This window comes from Nerophis ophidion, linkage group LG19 (assembly GCF_033978795.1).
Source record: "Nerophis ophidion isolate RoL-2023_Sa linkage group LG19, RoL_Noph_v1.0, whole genome shotgun sequence".
Taxonomy (NCBI): Eukaryota; Metazoa; Chordata; class Actinopteri; order Syngnathiformes; family Syngnathidae; genus Nerophis; species Nerophis ophidion.
In genome coordinates this window covers 24,029,490-24,048,047 of record NC_084629.1, presented here as the reverse complement: position 1 = coordinate 24,048,047, position 18,558 = coordinate 24,029,490, and the positions used below count along the sequence as shown (strand labels likewise).

General features: G+C 42.3%; 1 long non-coding RNA gene across 1 annotated transcript in view; it reads right to left on the bottom strand.

The window, feature by feature from the left end:
• Nucleotides 1–3,251: 3,251 nt before the first annotated feature.
• LOC133537774 (uncharacterized) overlaps nucleotides 3,252–18,558 on the bottom strand; it is a 71,517-nt gene continuing 56,210 nt past the window's right edge. Inside the window, exon 3 of the long non-coding RNA XR_009802833.1 lies at nucleotides 3,252–3,405. This is a non-coding gene — a long non-coding RNA (uncharacterized LOC133537774). The remainder of the gene's footprint in view (nucleotides 3,406–18,558) is intronic.

The following is an 18,558-nucleotide window of genomic DNA, read 5'->3' as shown; positions in this document are numbered from 1 at the left end:
CGACACGAACTTGCACTTACAGATGTAGCGATGAACTGTCTTTAGTGACAGTGGTTTTCTGAAGTGTTACTGAGCCCATGTGGTGATATCCTTTAGAGATTGATGTTGGTTTTTGATACAGTGCCGTCTGAGGGATCGAAGGTCACGGCCACTCAATGTTGGTTTCCGGCCTTGCCGCTTATGTGGAGTGATTTCTCCAGACTCTCTGAACCTTTTGATGATATTATGGACCGTTGATGTTGAAATCCCTAAATTTCTTGCAATTTCACTCTGAGAAACATAGTTCTTAAAGGCCTACTGAAATTAGATTGTCTTATTTGAACGGGGATAGCAGGTCCATTCTATGTATCATACTTGATCATTTCGCAATATTTCCAATATTTTTGCTGAAAGGATTTAGTAGAGAATATCGACGATAAATTTTGCAACTTTTGGTTGCTAATAAAAAAGCCTTGCCTGTGCCGGAAGTAGCAGACGATGTGCGCATGAGGTCACGGGGTGTGGAGCCCCTCACATCCTCACATTGTTTACAATCATGGCCACCAGCAGCGAGAGCGATTCGGACCGAGAAAGTGACAATTTCCCCATTATTTGAGCGAGGATGAAAGATTTGTGGATGAGGAAAGTGAGAGTGAAGGACTAGAGGAAAAAAAGACTATATAGTGGGAGCGATTCAGATGTTATTAGACACATTTACTAGGATAATTCTGGAAAATCCCTTATCTGCTTATTGTGTTACTAGTGTTTTAGTGAGATTTTATGGTCGTACCTGTAGAACCTGAAGGTCGGCCCCGCACCGTTCTTCAGCACCAGTCGACGGGTGGTGGCGATGCCATCTCTGCCCTTCGCAAGGGACCCTCTTCGAAACACGTTCTTTCGAAATGATCGCTACATAATACACTGTACTTTGTGTGTGTGGTCCAATCCAATAGCAATAGTGTGCAGCAAGAAAGTGGCGTAAACCTGGTACTTTTGTCAACGGAATTTGGCACAGCAGGGGGGAAAAAAGACGGAGGGGTGTGGCCACGGGTGTGGTGACCGCCAGTGTCTCCGAAGGAAGCCACGTTTCTCCTCCACGGTGTAAGCATCCGACGGTCGGGGGCGGCCGGTGGGAGGAGGCAAGAGAGTCCGCAGCTGCCTCTTTGACAGGTGCAGGAGGAATGACTCAAGCTCTCCGCTCATGTGTCCGGTTAGAGCCGACTTATTACCACAATTTTCTCACTGAAACATGCCGGTTGACATGTGGTAGTAAACCTTGTTCGCTTGACCGCTCTGTTCCATAGTAAAGCTTCACCGTCATCTTTCAGGAATGTAAAGAATGAAACACCGGCTGTGTTTGTGTTGCTAAAGGCGGCCGCAATACACCGCTTCCCACCTACAGCTTTCTTCTTTGACATCTCCATAATTCATTGAACAAATTGCAAAAGATGCAGCAACACAGATGTCCATAATACTGTGGAATTATGCAATAAAAACAGACCACTTATAGCTGTGAACGGTGCTGGAACAAAAGGTCTTCTACAATGTGTGACGTCACGCGCACGCGTCACCATACCGCGACGTATTAGCAGGATACTTCTAAGCGAAATTTAAAATTGCAATTTAGTAAACTAAACCGGCTGTATTGGCATGTGTTGCAATGTTAAGATTTCCTCACTGATGTATAAACTATCAGACTGCGTGGTCGGTAGTAGTGGGTTTCAGTAGGCCTTTATTTGACTATTTGCATCCTCTCTTGTGAAAGACTGAGCATTTTTTGGGAAGCTGTTTTTATACCCACCTGTTCCCAATTAGCCTGCACACCTGTGGGATGTTCCAAATAAGTGTTTGATGACCATTCCTCAACTTATATCAGTATTTATTGCCACCTTTCCCAACTTCTTTGTCACGTGTTTCTGGGATCAAATTATAAAGTTAATGATTATTTGCAAAAAACATAAAAAAATGTTGTCAAATATGTTGTCTTTGTAGCATATTCAACAGAATATGGGTTGAAAAGGATTTGCAAATCATTGTATTCCGTTTATATTTACATCTAACACAATTTCCCAACTCATATGGAAACAGGGTTTATACAAGCACAATGTCAGCTTCACACTTTTTGCAAACCACCGCCCACAGTGAATTGCAGAACACTAAACACGTGTATACATTAGCCACAGATACATATCATGAGGTCACCTCCTTGCAAATTCTAAAGCACGACTCTCACACGAGCACACTCACTGGCCAATTGGTTAAACACAACACTCAGGTGCACCAACACATATTTGCTTAATTGCAGACTCACCAATCAGGTTCAAGCACCACCAAAAGGCAACAGAGGTCACCTGTCTTCTTTATTTTTCTTGCTGGATTTTATTTTTTATTTTTGGCAGTTTTCCCCCAATATTTTCTTTTTTTGTGAGTGTAATTTATTTTCTTAGTGTTATGCACACTATTGTGTTGAAATTTCGACTGATTTAAAGAAAAAATATTATATTTTCATCATTCTGCTGCATTGGTCTTATGTTGTGTTGTGTGAATTTTCTGTATTGTATATTTTCACTTTCCCTGTATACTTCACTTACATTACTCAAATCACTGAGAAGTAGAATGGCTAGAAGTGTCTTACGTTAAGCATAGCAGTGTGTAACTGGTTCGGACAGAATTAAGTCACATGAAACGTGTGTTATGGTAACAAAATATAATTTTTATAAAGTACTAGTACATGGCTCACCAGCAATTAGATGGAATGATTGATGGATGGACAGACTGATAGCGATAGCAATAAAAAAGATAGATGGAGAGATAGATAGAGATACGTAGAGCGATAAAGCTTGGAACAGACCTTTGACCAAAAACAAACACTTTATCTGTTTCATTAGTTGTAAGAGGAATATCCTGTAGATAGATGGATTGACAGATAGATATATAAATGTGTGTAAATCTATAAACTTGCCCAGCATCTTAGTTGTGTGTGTGTGTGTGTGTGTGTGTGTGTGTGTGTGTGTGTGTGTGTGTGTGTGTGTGCGTGCGTGCGTGCGTGTGTGTGTGTGTGTGTGTGTGCTCGCAAAGAAGACAAAAACAAATTGATGGTACAGCTTGACAAAGGTGACCAAGTGCAGTTCAAGTATCACATGACTTTTTCATTGGTTAATAAATAGAGCTTTAACGGTCCGGATATTGGAGGGTGGAGATTACATTATGGGTGTGTGTGTGTGCCTTCGACCCAACGCCTGGCTTGTTAAATTGTACTCACCAGCCTGCAGTTAAAAGCTGGTTAATGATGGGCCCAGAATCAGACGACCACAGCAGCAGCAGAAGTAGTCGAAAAAGAGCGACCTTTGGACTTGCCACTGTGTCCTCAGGACAATCGTGGCTCATAACCATCCTGCTCGTCCTCTCGCTGTAGCCATCCATGTACTGAAAACACACAAATGCAGCACATTTACACGCACCGTTTTAGTCGCTGTGTGACGTAGCTCAAACGTGGCCCTGTTTTATCCACTTAGTTGGGCTTTTTCCTGTCACCCAACGTGTAAAGAAGCCAGCAGGTGGATAACAACTAGGATTGTCTGTTGCTTCCATACAACTAGCTGTTTTCATGCAGCAATCGCTTGGCATCTCGACGCATTTTCCATGTATGTTGATCAGCTTTAAACAAGACCATGCATGGTATGCTGCTCGCTGCTAAAATTGATATCAGGACAAACTGCGGTTTGAAGGCGGCAACAAGAAAAGATGATACAATGAAATAGTTACAATAACACAACATGATATGCTGCTTAAAACATGTTTAGATGAAGGATTAAAGCGTACAGTACATGTTTCTTAGGATCTTCAAAGTAGAGTTACTCTGCTTTTAGGATCAATTGTTGTAAAGCAAGGCCATTGTATCCAACTGGCGGCCCGGGGGCCTTATCCGGCATCACAGCGTGCCCCCGAGTTCAGTTCAAAACTTGCAAGTGCCCCTGTTGTATGGAGAAACTTGGACCACTGTAAACACATTGGCAGATACTTGCATTGATATTTTAACCTTGCAAGCAAACAGAACAATGCTGTCATAACGTGTAATTCAAGTCACCTTTTTAAGTCCTCTCCTTTTTGGCAGTAACATGTTTTTGATAATGGGATGTAGGTAACTAGCCAGCAAGCACAAGACATTCAAACAACGTTGAGAACTTGTTGAATTAGGTCGTGTTATTGAGCAACTCAAACATAACGTTGAAACAACATGCTTTTTAATCAATGTTGGGTTTTGACGTTGATTTAACCAATGAATTTTGGTCATTTCCCAACCAATATTCTGCAACACAAATACAACATTGAAACAACATGCTTTTAGACGATGTTTAATCAATGCCAGGTGGTGACGTTGATTTGATCATTGAAATTTGGTCTTTTCCCAACCATCAACGTTGTCTCAAATTACAAATACAACTATTTTGCAACCTTGTTTTATAAGTCATGCATGGACAATCAACATTGTATTAATGTTTTGTATTTGCTGGGTAGGGTGTTGCTGTCGCTTGTTTACTCAGATGCAGTCAGTAGTCATTTGTTCAACTTCTTTAGTTCGAATAGTGGTGTTCCTCAAGGCTCCATTTTAGGTCCTCTCTTTTTCCTCATTTGGACTTTTCAACTGATGGCCTATGAGTTCCGTTCAAAAAACTTCTGAGAGACTTGCAGTGGATTCTTAAAAAACATTGGAGTGCTGTCATAGGACGCTGGCTCTCCGGAATATACAAAATAAGAATAATAGTGAAGGGCTCTCTGGTTTGTGGCTTTCTGGAAAATTGCCCCTCAAGACAATTTTGTCCCACAGTCCATATGGGCCAGTGGTGGTGGTGGTTCTCACAATCACTGATGCACTTGTACACGCAGACAAACACAACATGTCCGCCGCCCAGCCACAGATGCACCACTGAGCCTGGTGATTAGCATGGGCCTCGCCGCTTTTGTTTTTCCCCCGCTTTGTTTGTTTGCCACTGTGCAGAAATGTCTCCGTGGAATCTGGTGTGAATGCACCACAGGTTAGCGACACCCATCCATTAGAACCCAGTGGAGCCTTGTACTTAGACAGTCTCCACGGCAGCTATATTTGTCCACGCATGCATAGCCCAGGCCGGACGCCACACCATTTTACTGCTGATGCCCCCCTCACAAACCCTCCCGTCCACACACATTCCAGCAGCTGCTTGCCATCCCAAATACCAACGCCAATGTCCTTGAATCTGTAGGCTTTGTTGAACATGCTCTATTTCTTAAAAAAAGTTAAACATAAAAAAAGCTCAAAGTAAAAAAAATGTCTACAAATTGAAAAATCTCTCGTAATACACACTAACATTGATTCAACACACTGTAGTGTAGTTAATGAATAGCATGGCATGAACACCTTGCTCACTGTACGTTGTAGATTAAAACAAAAACATGAATAATTATTTTGTACTCATGTTTGCGTTTAAGATAACTTGATGATACTTGATATTAGCGCACTAGTTGTCAGCTACGGATTAGTGCACCATTTGTAAGCTAGCGGTTGACACCCTAGTTCTCAGTTAGCAATAAGCACGCCAGTTGTCAGCAAGCAAACAACAGTGCGCCAGTTTTAAGCTTCTGATGGGTGTGCCAGTTGTCAGCTAGCGCTAAGCGTGACAGTTGCCAGCTAGCTATTAGCGGCGCTATACTATATTATACTATATATTATTTTATAACTTAGTATTGCACAATATGATAGTGCTTTAAAAGCCAATTTAATTTAAAACCCAATTTTACACAGGTTATATATATATGTAGGCAGTCCCTGTTCCGTCTCTCCATCAGTTTGTGGGTCCTTGGCCTAGAGAACATTAAAGACCCCTGATGTAGACACTTTGGAGAGTTGTTCAGGCAGTTTTCTGCATTACACCTATAATGGTCACTACAGTCATGGTATGCTGCTAGAACTGATCAATGTTTTGCATACACCGGCAGGATCGCTATTGACTCCAAAACCCGCTGAATCTGCTGTCTCACATGACTGAAGCGAGGTGGCAGTGGCCCAGAGGGTGGAGCAGATTGTCCAGAAACTGGAGTTTGGTGGTTCAAACCTCACTCCCTTCATTCCGGGCATGTGTACTTGGGCAAGACACACCAGCCTGCACGTGAATGAATGTTTGGTGGTGGTCGGAAAGGCCGATGGAGAAAATTGGCAGCCATGTTTGCGTCCACTGTTTTTGTATATTTGGGATCTGCATAAGTAAGTGCTGAACATTTTAAATCAAACCATGGAAGCATGGCATGTATATTTATAAAACAATCTTGCCCTTTGTCTTAATTCCTCTGAACCAGCGTTTCTTAAACAATAGGGCCATGACTCTTTGTTGGGGCTCCCTAGCTAAAATATCTGTTTCTCAGCTGTGGTCCGTATTGTAGTTAATTGTAATACACCCTTTCACCACTTGTGACAGTAATGACAATATCAAACAAACAGAAGAAGGGTGGAGCTAAAGTCCTACAGAAGTTTCTTAACCGCAAAAATTATGACTAAAGCGGTGAATGTTTTGTTTATTTAAGCACAGCATAATTGTATGTAAATTTATTTTTCAATAGGTATTCATGAATCCGTTTTTATGCAGTATATTTGATTAGCACTTATTTTTCTAATCAGCCTGACCTAAGGTTTATGTAAAAAAAATAATACAATACTGACATGGTGGTAAACTTTAAGAAGGTCAGATATCAAAATCAAGAGTAAGATTATCAATTAAGTGTTAATATTTCACCAAAAATCACCAAAATGTTTCACGAGCGTGGCCACCGCTGCTGCTCACTGCTCACCTCCCAGGGGGTGGAACAACGGGATGGGTAGCAGGGGGGGCAATTTCACCACACCTAGTGTGTGTGTGACTATCAGTGGTCATTTATTTAATATTTGAGTGGGCCTTTTCCTGAGGTAAAAAAAAAGGTTAAAAACCCCTGCTCTAAACAAGCTGTTCGTAATTTCCTCTGTCATGTCATGTTTTTCGCACAGGCGACGTCAGCGGATTATCCATATATGGTATAAATTTACCCAAAGTGCTTTGATGAGTCTGCAATTGTAGTTCGCGTTGTAGTCAATAAGAGCTTTCTTTTTCGCTATCCTCTTGTTGTGGGGCAAACTGGCTCTTACATGCACGTGCATCTTCTGCTATTGTCATTTCTAATACAAATATAGCGTATAGTTCGATTTCTTAATCTGTCAGTAGACTCCATTAAGAAGCGCTAAAAACTTCAACATGTATGATGTGGGGTGGTATAGCTCGGTTGGTAAAGTGGCCGTGGGAAGAACTTGAGGGTTCCAGGTTCAATCCCTGCTTCCGCCATCCTAGTAACTGCCATTGTGTCCTTGGGCAAGACACTTTAACCACCGGCTCCCAGGGTCACCCCCACTGGTTTAAATGTAACTTAGATATTGGGTTTCACTATGTAAAAGTGTTTTGAGTCACTTGAGAAAAGTGCTATATAAATATAATTCACTTCACTTATGATGCAGTCGAAGTGGAGGCACCACAAAAAAAACCTAAAGAGACGGTCAGAAAGCGACTTGATGATGGTCTGTAAAACAATCTATGCAACATTTTGACCAAAGAAATGGTGGTTCTTTGGTCAAAATGTTGCATAGATTGTTTTAGAGACCATCTTCAAGACGAAAAAAAAAGGTGATCTGTAAAACATAATCCATGCAACATTTTAACCAAAGAACCACCATTATGTTATGTAGACCACAAGCAAGTGTGTTAAATGTAGAAAAAAATCATAATATGAGCCCTTTAAGATGAAAAACAGCAGATGAGTGGCCATTTTTTGTATTCTGGAATAGTCACAACAGTACTTGCAGGTAGAGTTTGTCCAGGTCACTTTTGTAGTAAGAAGTCGTAGTATCATGCGATCAAATATGACTAGCCAAATAACAAATAAGGGGATGAATACTTGTTTTTTGTGTCGACAAGTCACAAAATCACATAGCATGCTCTGACACAACTTCTTCCCCAGAGCTGTCACCATGTTGAACTCTAACTTATAATAATAATAATTCAGCCCTATACAATATCCTGCCCTAATACCCTACTGTGAAATACTACCCTTCGAGTGCACTACGTCCGACACTGATTGTTATTTATTACTTCGGTAATCTTGTCTTGTTCTGTATATTGTACAGTAGTTTGTATTTCTATAGTGTTTTGTATGTTGTACTGGATTGCTTATTATTTTTATTGGATAGTAGTCTGTTTATTTCAATTGTTAGTTTTTTTTACCTCTTGTGTTATTTATTTTACCCCATATTTGTGCCCACTACCGCACCTTAAGTTGGAGTCTTTAATCTTGTTATATGCAAATATGATGACAATGAAGTTTATTCTATTCTACTCTATTCTATTCTTGAACCTTGTACTGATATGCTGAAGCTCTCTCAGGCTCTGTCAGGTCCAAAGAAACATTCACATCATATGCATTATTGCAGCCTGGGTTCAGTTTTCTCTTTAATGTTTGAAAAGTGGTTTTCTAGACCTGCTCCATGAGTAAAGTTCCCTGAGCTGAATATTTGGCGCAATATACAGTAAAGGCCAAACGTTTGGACACAACTTCTCCTCATTCAATGTGTGTTCTTTAATTTCATGACTATTTACATTATAGATTGTCACTGAAGGCATCAATAGAGAGCTGACCAGCATCTCTGTCTGGACTGGAGCCTGCAATGCCTCAGACTGAAAGTCTCTCCAGAGAGTGGTGAGGACGGCGGAAAAGATTATCAGGACTCCTCTTCCTCCTATCCAGGAGATCGCAAAAAGCCGCTGCCTGACCAGGGCTCAGAAAATCTGCAAAGACTCCTCCCACCCCTACCATGGACTGTTTTCACTGCTGGACTCTAGAAAAAGGTTCCGCAGGCTCCGTAGCAGAACCTCCAGGTTCTGTAACAGCTTCTTCCCTCAGGCCGTAATTAAATTATCCCCTCAACTGCCCCCAAAATGGATTAACTCGCTGGAATAAAAAAGACAATATAACATACATCCATAAACATGGACGCATGTGGAAAAGTGCAATGTGTTTATCTGTACAGTAATCTATTTAGTTATATCTGCACCTTATTGCTTTTTTTTTTTAATCCTGCACTACCAAGAGCTAATGCAACGAAATGTCGTTGTTATTTGTACTGTAAAGTTCAAATTTGAATGACAATAAAAAGGAAGTCTAAGTCTAGTCTAAAACTATGAATGACCACATGTGGAGTTATGTACTTCACACAAAAAGGTGAAATAACTGAAAACATGTTCTATATTTTAGTTTCTTCAAAATAGCCACCTTTTGCTCTGATTACTGCTTTGCACACTCTTGGCATTCTCTTGGTGAGCTTCAAGCACACCTGTGACGTGAAAACCATTTCAAGTGACTACCTCTTGAAGGTCATCGAGAGAATGCCAAGAATTTACGAAAAAGTAATCAGAGCAAAGGGTGGCTGTTTTGAAGAAACTGGAATATAAAACATGTTTTCAGTTATTTCACCTTTTTTTGTTAAGTACATAACTCCACGTGTTCATTCATAGTTTTGATGCCTTCAGTGACAATCTACAATGTAAATAGTCATGAAAATAAAGAAAATTCATTGAATGAAGAGAAATTTTGTCCCAAATTTTGGCCTGTACTGTATATATATAAACTTGACCGTGTCATCAAAATATGCAGTGTACATTTTGTGTGTTAGCATCCCCTCCCGAATATGTATGTCTTGGTGGCAAACTGAAGGAATCACCCAAAAAAAATGGCGATCCAAAAGGGGAGTAGCAGAGGTGAATCAAGCAAATCATCATTTTGACTAAAAAATGCACTCATTATGTGCAGTCATGAATAATTTTGCAGCAAAACACTAATTCTGCATTAGACTTACAGTACAGTGGTTTGGCAGGCGCAAGAAGAATATTGAAACACTCGTGGGGATCTTCGGCGAGTGCGAGTGCTGCGCAGGAATATAGGTCATATCAGCACCGGGCGCTTTGGTGGCACTAAGGATGGCGCTGTGAGGTCTCTAGGCGAGGGTACCAATACCAAGGGAGAAAACCCAGCCCCCCCACTCCCTGCAATGGCTGCCTGTGTTTATGCACACACACACACACACACACACACACACACACGCACGCACGCACGCACGCACGCACGCACGCACACACACACACACACACACGCGCGCGGGCGCACACACTCAAACAGCGATGGGCACGCTGCGTTGCGATTAATACAAGCACCATGCATTTTAATATTTAATGTCTTTGATGGACTGCATCTGTGCTGCTCTGTGATGCAAACATTATTATACATACTAAGTGCCTTAATTGCAATTAGAGCTGAAAATTTAATTAAACCCAATAAAGAAGATCTGGGATGTTTCCAAAGAAAAGCCGCCCCCGCCCTCCCTCCCTCGCCCTTTTTATTCCCTGTGAGTATTTAACCCTTACTTATGCGGCTGGAGTGACTCGTGCCCTGGCCCTATGGTTGAAGAAAGGCAAGGATGTTTTATAAATATTTCCACCATTGTTTGATTTGAAAGGTTCAGGACTTACATAAACAGAGCCCAAATACACAGAAACAGGTACAATTAGAAAAATATTTTTTGCACAATAGGTCCCCTTTAATGGATTGGATTCATACAATGTTTTTTTCCCCCCGAGACCCACAGCACTTCACACTGAGAAACCAATTTTCATTCACTCCACATTCAAGCTAGGTAGGGTAGACGCAAACATGGCTGACAATTTGCTCAATCGGATCAAAGGTTTACTTAAACATCTACATGTAAGTTTACACTAACCTCATACGTACCAAAGGCCTCATGTATGAAAACTGGCGTACCCTCATTTTCATGGAAAATTTCAGGCATGTGGCTACTTTCAATACGATTGGCCTATTTATAAAGGGGTGTGGCAAACATCTGTGGTCATTTCCAGGTTTATTATGATATAACAAGGAATGTGCGCACACTTTATTACATATGATTTTTTTCTTGTGTATGATGTATTGTGCATTTTAATGTATGTCTGTTTTAGTAGAAAACCACGCAACTCTTATTAAATGAGGCCCGAGGTCTGCCAGAGAATAAGGAGACAGCGCAAGAGGGATCAGTGTTGTCAACTTAGCAATGGGTGTCCCTATAATTATCAAGTGTTCCGACCCCTTTTGATACTTGTTTCCTTCCAAAAAGCGAACACATTTACACAAATTGTGTGTCTTATTATAGACATAAAAGCATGTATTGCTCTACTCGCAGAGCAGCGGGTGCTGTTATTGGCCGTCTCTCCTATCTGTAAGCAGTCACAAGCGGCTGTGACATGTTTGTGACATTTGCAAAAAAATTACAAAAAGAACAGACTCTCTTACAATATCATTGTCTTCTACAACTGGGGCCTGCAACCCATGGCTCTTTTGCCTCCTCTTTGTCGTTCCCTCAGTTTTTTCCAACCCCTGGGTGATAATAGTTTGCATTTTTAAAAGGAGTCCCATAACGTCCTACTGTCTCTGAGCCCATGAATCAGAATGCGCTCAGACTGAATCTTGAGGCACAGGGAAAGCAAGTAAAAGATTGTGTTCAGTTCTCTTCTCAGGTGTGCAACCCCTTGTGTAAGCTAACCACGAATACTTGCCAAAGAAGAAAAGAGAAAAGGAAAAATAGTTTGATTTCACATGGAAAGATTTGATTTCCTGTAAAAAAAATGTTTTTTTAAATAACGTTTAGAAGTTTATAAGCTGTGTTACGTTTTGTAGCTCTATACTATTGTTCTTAAGTGGAAGAGGCGGCAAAATGTAGACCCCTGCTCTACAGAGTCCATTACAGTTCCATGCACACATGGTCACCTATGCAAAATAATCGGAATCAGAATGAGAAATACTTTATTAATCCCCGAGGAGAAATGAAAATTTTCAGCACAATCCCATTCAAGATCAGACGAACATTACAGGGAGACAGAACAGGATCGCTGACGGGTTTGCCAACTTCCGGCGCCCCTTACAGAGAATGTGAGACACAGGTAAACAATGGGGAGTTGGGATACACACACACGGCCTAAGCCTGGGCCCCTGGATAGGGGGTCCAGACTGAGGCCAAGGGAAAAAACAACTCATAGCCATAGCACACATCTGTAAGAGGGAATCATCAAACATCAAAGAACACAAAGTAAATGGTAAATGGGTTATACTTGTATAGCGCTTTTCTACCTTTTTTTTTTTAAGGAACTCAAAGCGCTTTGACACTATTTCCACATTCACCCATTCACACACACATTCACACACTGATGGCGGGAGCTGCCATGCAAGGCGCGAACTAAGACCCATCAGGAGCAAGGGTGAGGTGTCTTGCGCAAGGACACAGCGGACGTGACTAGGATGGTAAAAGGTGGGGATTGAACCAGTAACCCTCAGACTGTTGGAACGGCCACTCTCCCAACTTCGCCAAACCATCCCCAAAGGACATTAAATACATTAAAAGAGCAGAGCTGATGCAACCAGACACTTCTACATACAGCTATGAATAAAAAGTAAAATAAAACATATACAGTACACTGTGGTGGCCTCTGCGTGTGTCTGCTGGGGTGGAGGGAGCATGGCCAGAGACAGAAGCAGACCCAACAAAGCAACGAAGAGAGCTGACTCCACTCTCGGCCGCCCACTAACTCTCGGCCAGTGTCCAGTCCACATGGATGAGTGAGGATGCGTCTAAGGAGACTGAGGTGTCCGATACATGCTCACTTAGCCAACACACTGTGAAGTAGGGCTGGGCGATATATCGATATAAACGATATATCGCGGCTTTGTCTTTGTGCGATATAGAAAATGACTATATCGTAATATTCGAGTATATGTTCTCACTCAGTTGCTTTTAGCTGCGGGCATTACACTACAGGCTCTTCCCACTCCTTCTCGTCTCTCCTTCTCACAGAGACGTAAAACAAGCCCACCTTCTTACATACGTCACATACTGTCGCGCCTGTAGCGTCATACGCTCTCGCCGAGCAGAGAGGTAGCAGCCTGGCTAACGTTAGCTGAGGCAGGTCGTGCAAGCGAGGTGCGAAACTGATTACAAATGGAGGAAGAAAAATTAATGGCCCAAAAAAACAGCAGGTGTCCATCATCTGGCGGTGGTTTGGCGTCAAGTGGGAAGATATTCAGCAGACAACAGCAATATGCAAAGTATGCAGCAAAAGTGTTGCTACAAAAGGTAGCAGCACTACTAATTTGTTCTTTCATGTAAAAAGTCACCCGCGAGAGAATGAAGAGTATTCAATAAATACAGTTTTGGTCAATTGACTTAGTTGTGATTTCCCTCCCTGTATGAAACTTTAAAAGTGTCATATAATAATGCAGTATGAAGATGAATGTTTTAATGTAAACACATTGAATCATCATACTGCTGTGATTATATGCATCAAGTGTTCACTCAAGGCTAAGGAAAAATATCAAGATATATATCGTATATCGCGATATGGCATAAAAATATTGCGATATTAATAAAAGCCAATATCGCCCAGCTCTACTGTGAAACTTGTCCATCCCAGCGTTCAGCGCTAGCGCTGCAGCCCTGTCTCTTCATCCGCATCTCCTCCAGTCTCTCCAAACGGACTCTGGTGTGGCAGAGACCCAGCAGCTGGTCTCCATGGCCAAAAGGCTCACAGGAGGCAGATCCAGAAGTCCACAAAAAGCACCGCAGAAGTCACGAAAGTGCCACCCCTTGTCACACAGTCCCAAAGGGTCCCGAACCAAAAGGCAAACAAATATATATATGTAAAGTATATTACCAAATAGTAGCCCGGGCGTTTATTTCAGAAAATCATTTTTGGAGACGGGCGTTTAAAAGAAGGAGGTGGTTATTTGCACACGGCTTTTATTTATTTTTGCACCAGGCCATTATTTGGTTACAATGGTTACTGTCCAGTATTTATTTTCCGTATAAAAAAACTTTAAATGTAAAAGCTATTGTAAACATACAAACAAAAAAACAGTGGCAGTGGCAGAGTGGCTGTGCGCAACCCGAGGGTCACTGGTTCAAATCCCACCTAGAACCAACCTCGTCACGTCCGTTGTGTCCTGAGCAAGACACTTCACACTTGCTCCTGATGGTTGCTGGTTGGCGCCTTGCATGGCAGCTCCCTCCATCAGTGTGTGAATGTGTGTGTGAATGGGTAAATGTGGAAGTAATGTCAAAGCGCTTTGAGTACCTTGAAGGTAGAAAAGCGCTATACAAGTACAACCCATTTATCATTTATTTATTTAAAAGACAAGAGATCAACAAGGCCTCAACATGGCAGTAGTGCAACAATTGTCAAATAAAATACCAATACTGAAAATAAAAAAAGTTTTTGAATAAAGCAGCCTACCGGTAAAAATAAAATTATGGGACCAAGTACTCAAGTATAAAACCCACGATCAAAACAGAACAATAATCCATCCATCCATCCATTTTCTACCGCTTTTTCCCTTTCGGAGTCGCGGAAAGGTGCTGGCGCCTATCTCAGCTACAATCGGGCGGAGGGCGGGGTACACCCTGGACAAGTCGCCACCTCATCGCAGGGCCAACACAGATAGACAGACAACATTCACACTCACATTCACACACTAGGGCCAATTTAGTGTTGCCAATCAACCTATCCCCAGGTGCATGTCTTTGGAAGTGGGAGGAAGCCGGAGTACCCGGAGGGATCCCACGCATTCACGGGGAGAACATGCAAACTCCACACAGAAAGATCCCGAGCCTGGATTTGAACCCAGGACTGGAGGACCTTTGTATTGTGAGGCAGATGCACTAACCCCTCTGCCACCGTGAAGCCCAGAACAATAATAGTGTCACTTAAATCAAATAAAGGCTACAGTATTCCAAGTTTTAAATAAAGCAGCATACAGAAAAAATTAAATTATGGTACCAAGTACTCTATAAAACCATCAATACAATAATACTGCAGCAAACGCAACCCCAAATGCAACTTAAACCCACTCATCATCCTCCTCCTCCTCCTCCCCGTCTTCCTTCCCCTCCTCTCCCTCACACCCCTCATCATCCTCCTCCTCTTCAATCACAAGTTCATTGAGGAACTGCTGTTCCTCATCACTCTCCTCTTCCTGAACCACAGCAGCACCCTGCTGTCTAGCCTTCAACAGCATCTCTCTGCCTGCCTGACATGGCTGTCCCTCCTTGAGGCAGTAAATGAGCTGGTCCTCGCTCCCATCAGCTGCCACCGTCAGCCCACACGCCTTGTAGGATACCAGAAAGCAACAATCAAGTATGGCTACTGTTTGCAACACATGCACACACACACATACACACATAGCCAGCTAGCCTACCTTGAATGAGTTGATCAGAGTGTCCTGATCCAGAGCATCCCAGGCTCCCAGGACCCAGTCGACCAGGAAGCGGCGGGAAGGGGCTCTCAGGTTCCCTGACTTGGTGTAGGTCTTGTCTTTATCACCAACCATCCAGTTATCATAGTAGTCACGGAGCTGCGCTTTGAAAGGACCATTCCAGACAACATCGGGGGCCTGCAGGTACTTTGTGCAACCTTCAGATATAACAGCCATTGTAAGGTTGTAGCCCCCTTTGAGCTCTGCCTTCGTGGCCTCGCTGATGTGGGATCGGTACGGGTCCCATGCAAGTAGCCTCGGTCCGAAGTGAAATTTACCCAGTGCCCTCTGCAGCCAATCATTTGTCAGGTCATCATTAAACCAGCCATTCTTGGAGGAAGCTATGATCACCTGGGGATGCTCTGCATAGCCTTTACATCACAGACAGCACCTTTAAACACAATGTAAGGCTTCAGCTTTGTCCCATCTGCTTTGGCTGCATGAGCCACTGTGACACGTGCCTTCTCGTGGCCGGTGGTTTTGAGGCAGATGGAGCGGGCGCCCCTCTCATTGACCGTACTAAAACCAACCATGTCAAACCAGACGGCTGTTTCATCCATGGCGATGATATTCTTGGGCTGGATTTTCTTGGCCTCTATCTGTTTAGTAGAGAAAATGAGGAAGTTGACAATCTTCTAGACGGGAGCGTCCTTCTGTGCAACAGTTGTTCCCCTCCTGAGGGTAAAGTTGTTCCGACGCAGGAATCGATTAAGCCAGCCACTCTCGTTGCACCGAACACCACCCAGGTGTCTCTTGTGTCACTCGCGGTGGCATACAACTCTTTGGCCTTAATAAATGATAAATAAATGGGTTGTACTTGTATAGCGCTTTTCTACCTTCAAGGTACTCAAAGCGTCTTGACACTACTTCCACATTTACCCATTCACACACACATTCACACACTGAAGGAGGGAGCTGCCATGCAAGGCGCTAACCAGCACCCATCAGGAGCAAGGGTGAAGTGTCTTGTTCAAGCGCCATGCCGTCCCTAATGCGGATCATTTTGCGGGACAAACGGTGGTTCAGTCCATGAACGTGATGTATCCACTGATACAAAAAAGCATCAAGCTCGTCGCTCACTTTCTTCCTACCTCCGCCAGATAAGTGAGCCTGTTTTCCATCGATTGCCGACTGAGATAGTAGTTCTCCCTTTTTTTATTTCCATTCGCGTACACGTTTTGGGTCAACGTTAAACTGCCTGGCCGCTGCCAAACCAGAATTCTGCTCCGCATACTTCACAACTGCTAGCTTGAACTTTAAGTCAAACTTTCTGTTCTTCTTCCCCCTTAAAGTATTCCCGTCCATCAGTTGTGGTATACAGAGGCGTTTAATTCACAAAATGGCCTCAGACCCCGGCGGCTATTAGTACATGGGCGGTTATTTGCCCAAGGGTGTTTACTTGGTATATATATATATATATATATATATATATATATATATATATATATATATATATATATATATATATATATATACATATATATACATATATATGTATATACATATATAAATATATATATACATATATACGTATATATGTATATATATATATATATATATATGTATACAAACCCCTAGGGATGCACCGAATAATCGGTAACCGAATATATTCGGCCGAATATGGCAAAAAAGCCACATTCGGCCTTCGGTGGAATGTGTTAAAAGCAAGGCCGAATAGTGGCGTGTGACGCAATGAGGCAATTTTTTTACGCGGTGACGCAATCAACCAACGTGCAGTGACGATGTGACTTTGTAACCCGGCGCCTTCGGAAAAATGTCAGCAGTGTGGAGATATTTTGAAGTGTCAGAAAGTGACAAAAGTCTTGCAGTTTGCAACGAATGTTCAGGCAAACTGTCTCGAGGAGGTGCCTCAGCAAAGACCTTCAGCACTACTGCAGCAGCTGAAAGGAGATCTGTCACAGCACGAGAACCCCCACCCCGTCCGTGGCCGATGTTTTTGAGAGGACGAAAAAGTTTGCGACTGACAGTGCCAAAGCAAACGAAATTACAAAGAAGGTAATGGAGTTTATGATTTTGACTTATTAAAGCCACTTGGAGACAGTGAAGTGATGCACAAAGAGAAAAAGAATGAGCACCACAGAGGCAGCGCGTGCTCCCTTACTCTCTGACATGTTTGAAGAAATCCTCCATGAAAACGACTTAGATTCCAGGCAGACGAGTACGAGTGCAACTGCTCAACAGCTGGACTGTTACCTGTCAGAAGTCCTCATCCCCAAGAGTGACAATCCTCTAACATATTGGAGGACCAATCGAGACCGCTTTCCTGACTTAGCACAGATGGCACGCAGGTAATAACAGTTTCACAGCACTTTTTAAAACATAACTACAAAGTGGTTTACAGTGTTTTTTTAATTTTGTTTGTCTTTTAAAGTGGTTTACACTTGTAAAAACAAAATATATATTTCATTAATGAAATATAAAACAACATAGGAATACTACAATAAAGTGCATAAGAGAAATTGTGTTTATAACAATAAGCTGATGGGAAAGGGATTGGTTTATTTTCTGTATTATTTCTTTTTATTGCTTGATAATAATGAACTGAACCTACAATGTTGTTTCCATTCCAAGGTACTTGTCTGCTCCATGCACTAGCACGAACAGTGAGAGGCTGTTTAGTGCTGCATACAATGTCCTTGATGAGAGGAGGAACAGACTGACATGTGACAAAGCAGAGAAGCTACTGTTCATAAAGAAGAACCTGCCACTGTTCCTGAAGGAATAGGCTAAGTAGACTTATGCCAAAAGAAAAAATAGTTCATTTGTATTTGCACTTAGGTTTTTTCAATGCACTTTGTTGCATGTTTTTGTTGGAATGTCTACAGCAGGGGTCAGCATAGGTTCAATCATTGGCCAGATTTCTTAACCTTTTTTGGTTAATTGTTTTATATATAGTTAGTTTCCATCTTTTTATTCTGAAGCTGAAGTACTGCTATTGACAAATCTGTTCTGGCCTGGGATATAAATGGGTTGTACTTGAATAGCGCTTTTCTACCTTCAAGGTACTCAAAGCGCTTTGACACTACTTCCACATTTACCCATTCACACACACATTCACATTCACACACTGATGGAGGGAGCTGCCATGCAAGGCGCCAACCAGCACCCATCAGGAGCAAGGGTGAAGTGTCTTGCTCAGGACACAACAGACGTGACGAG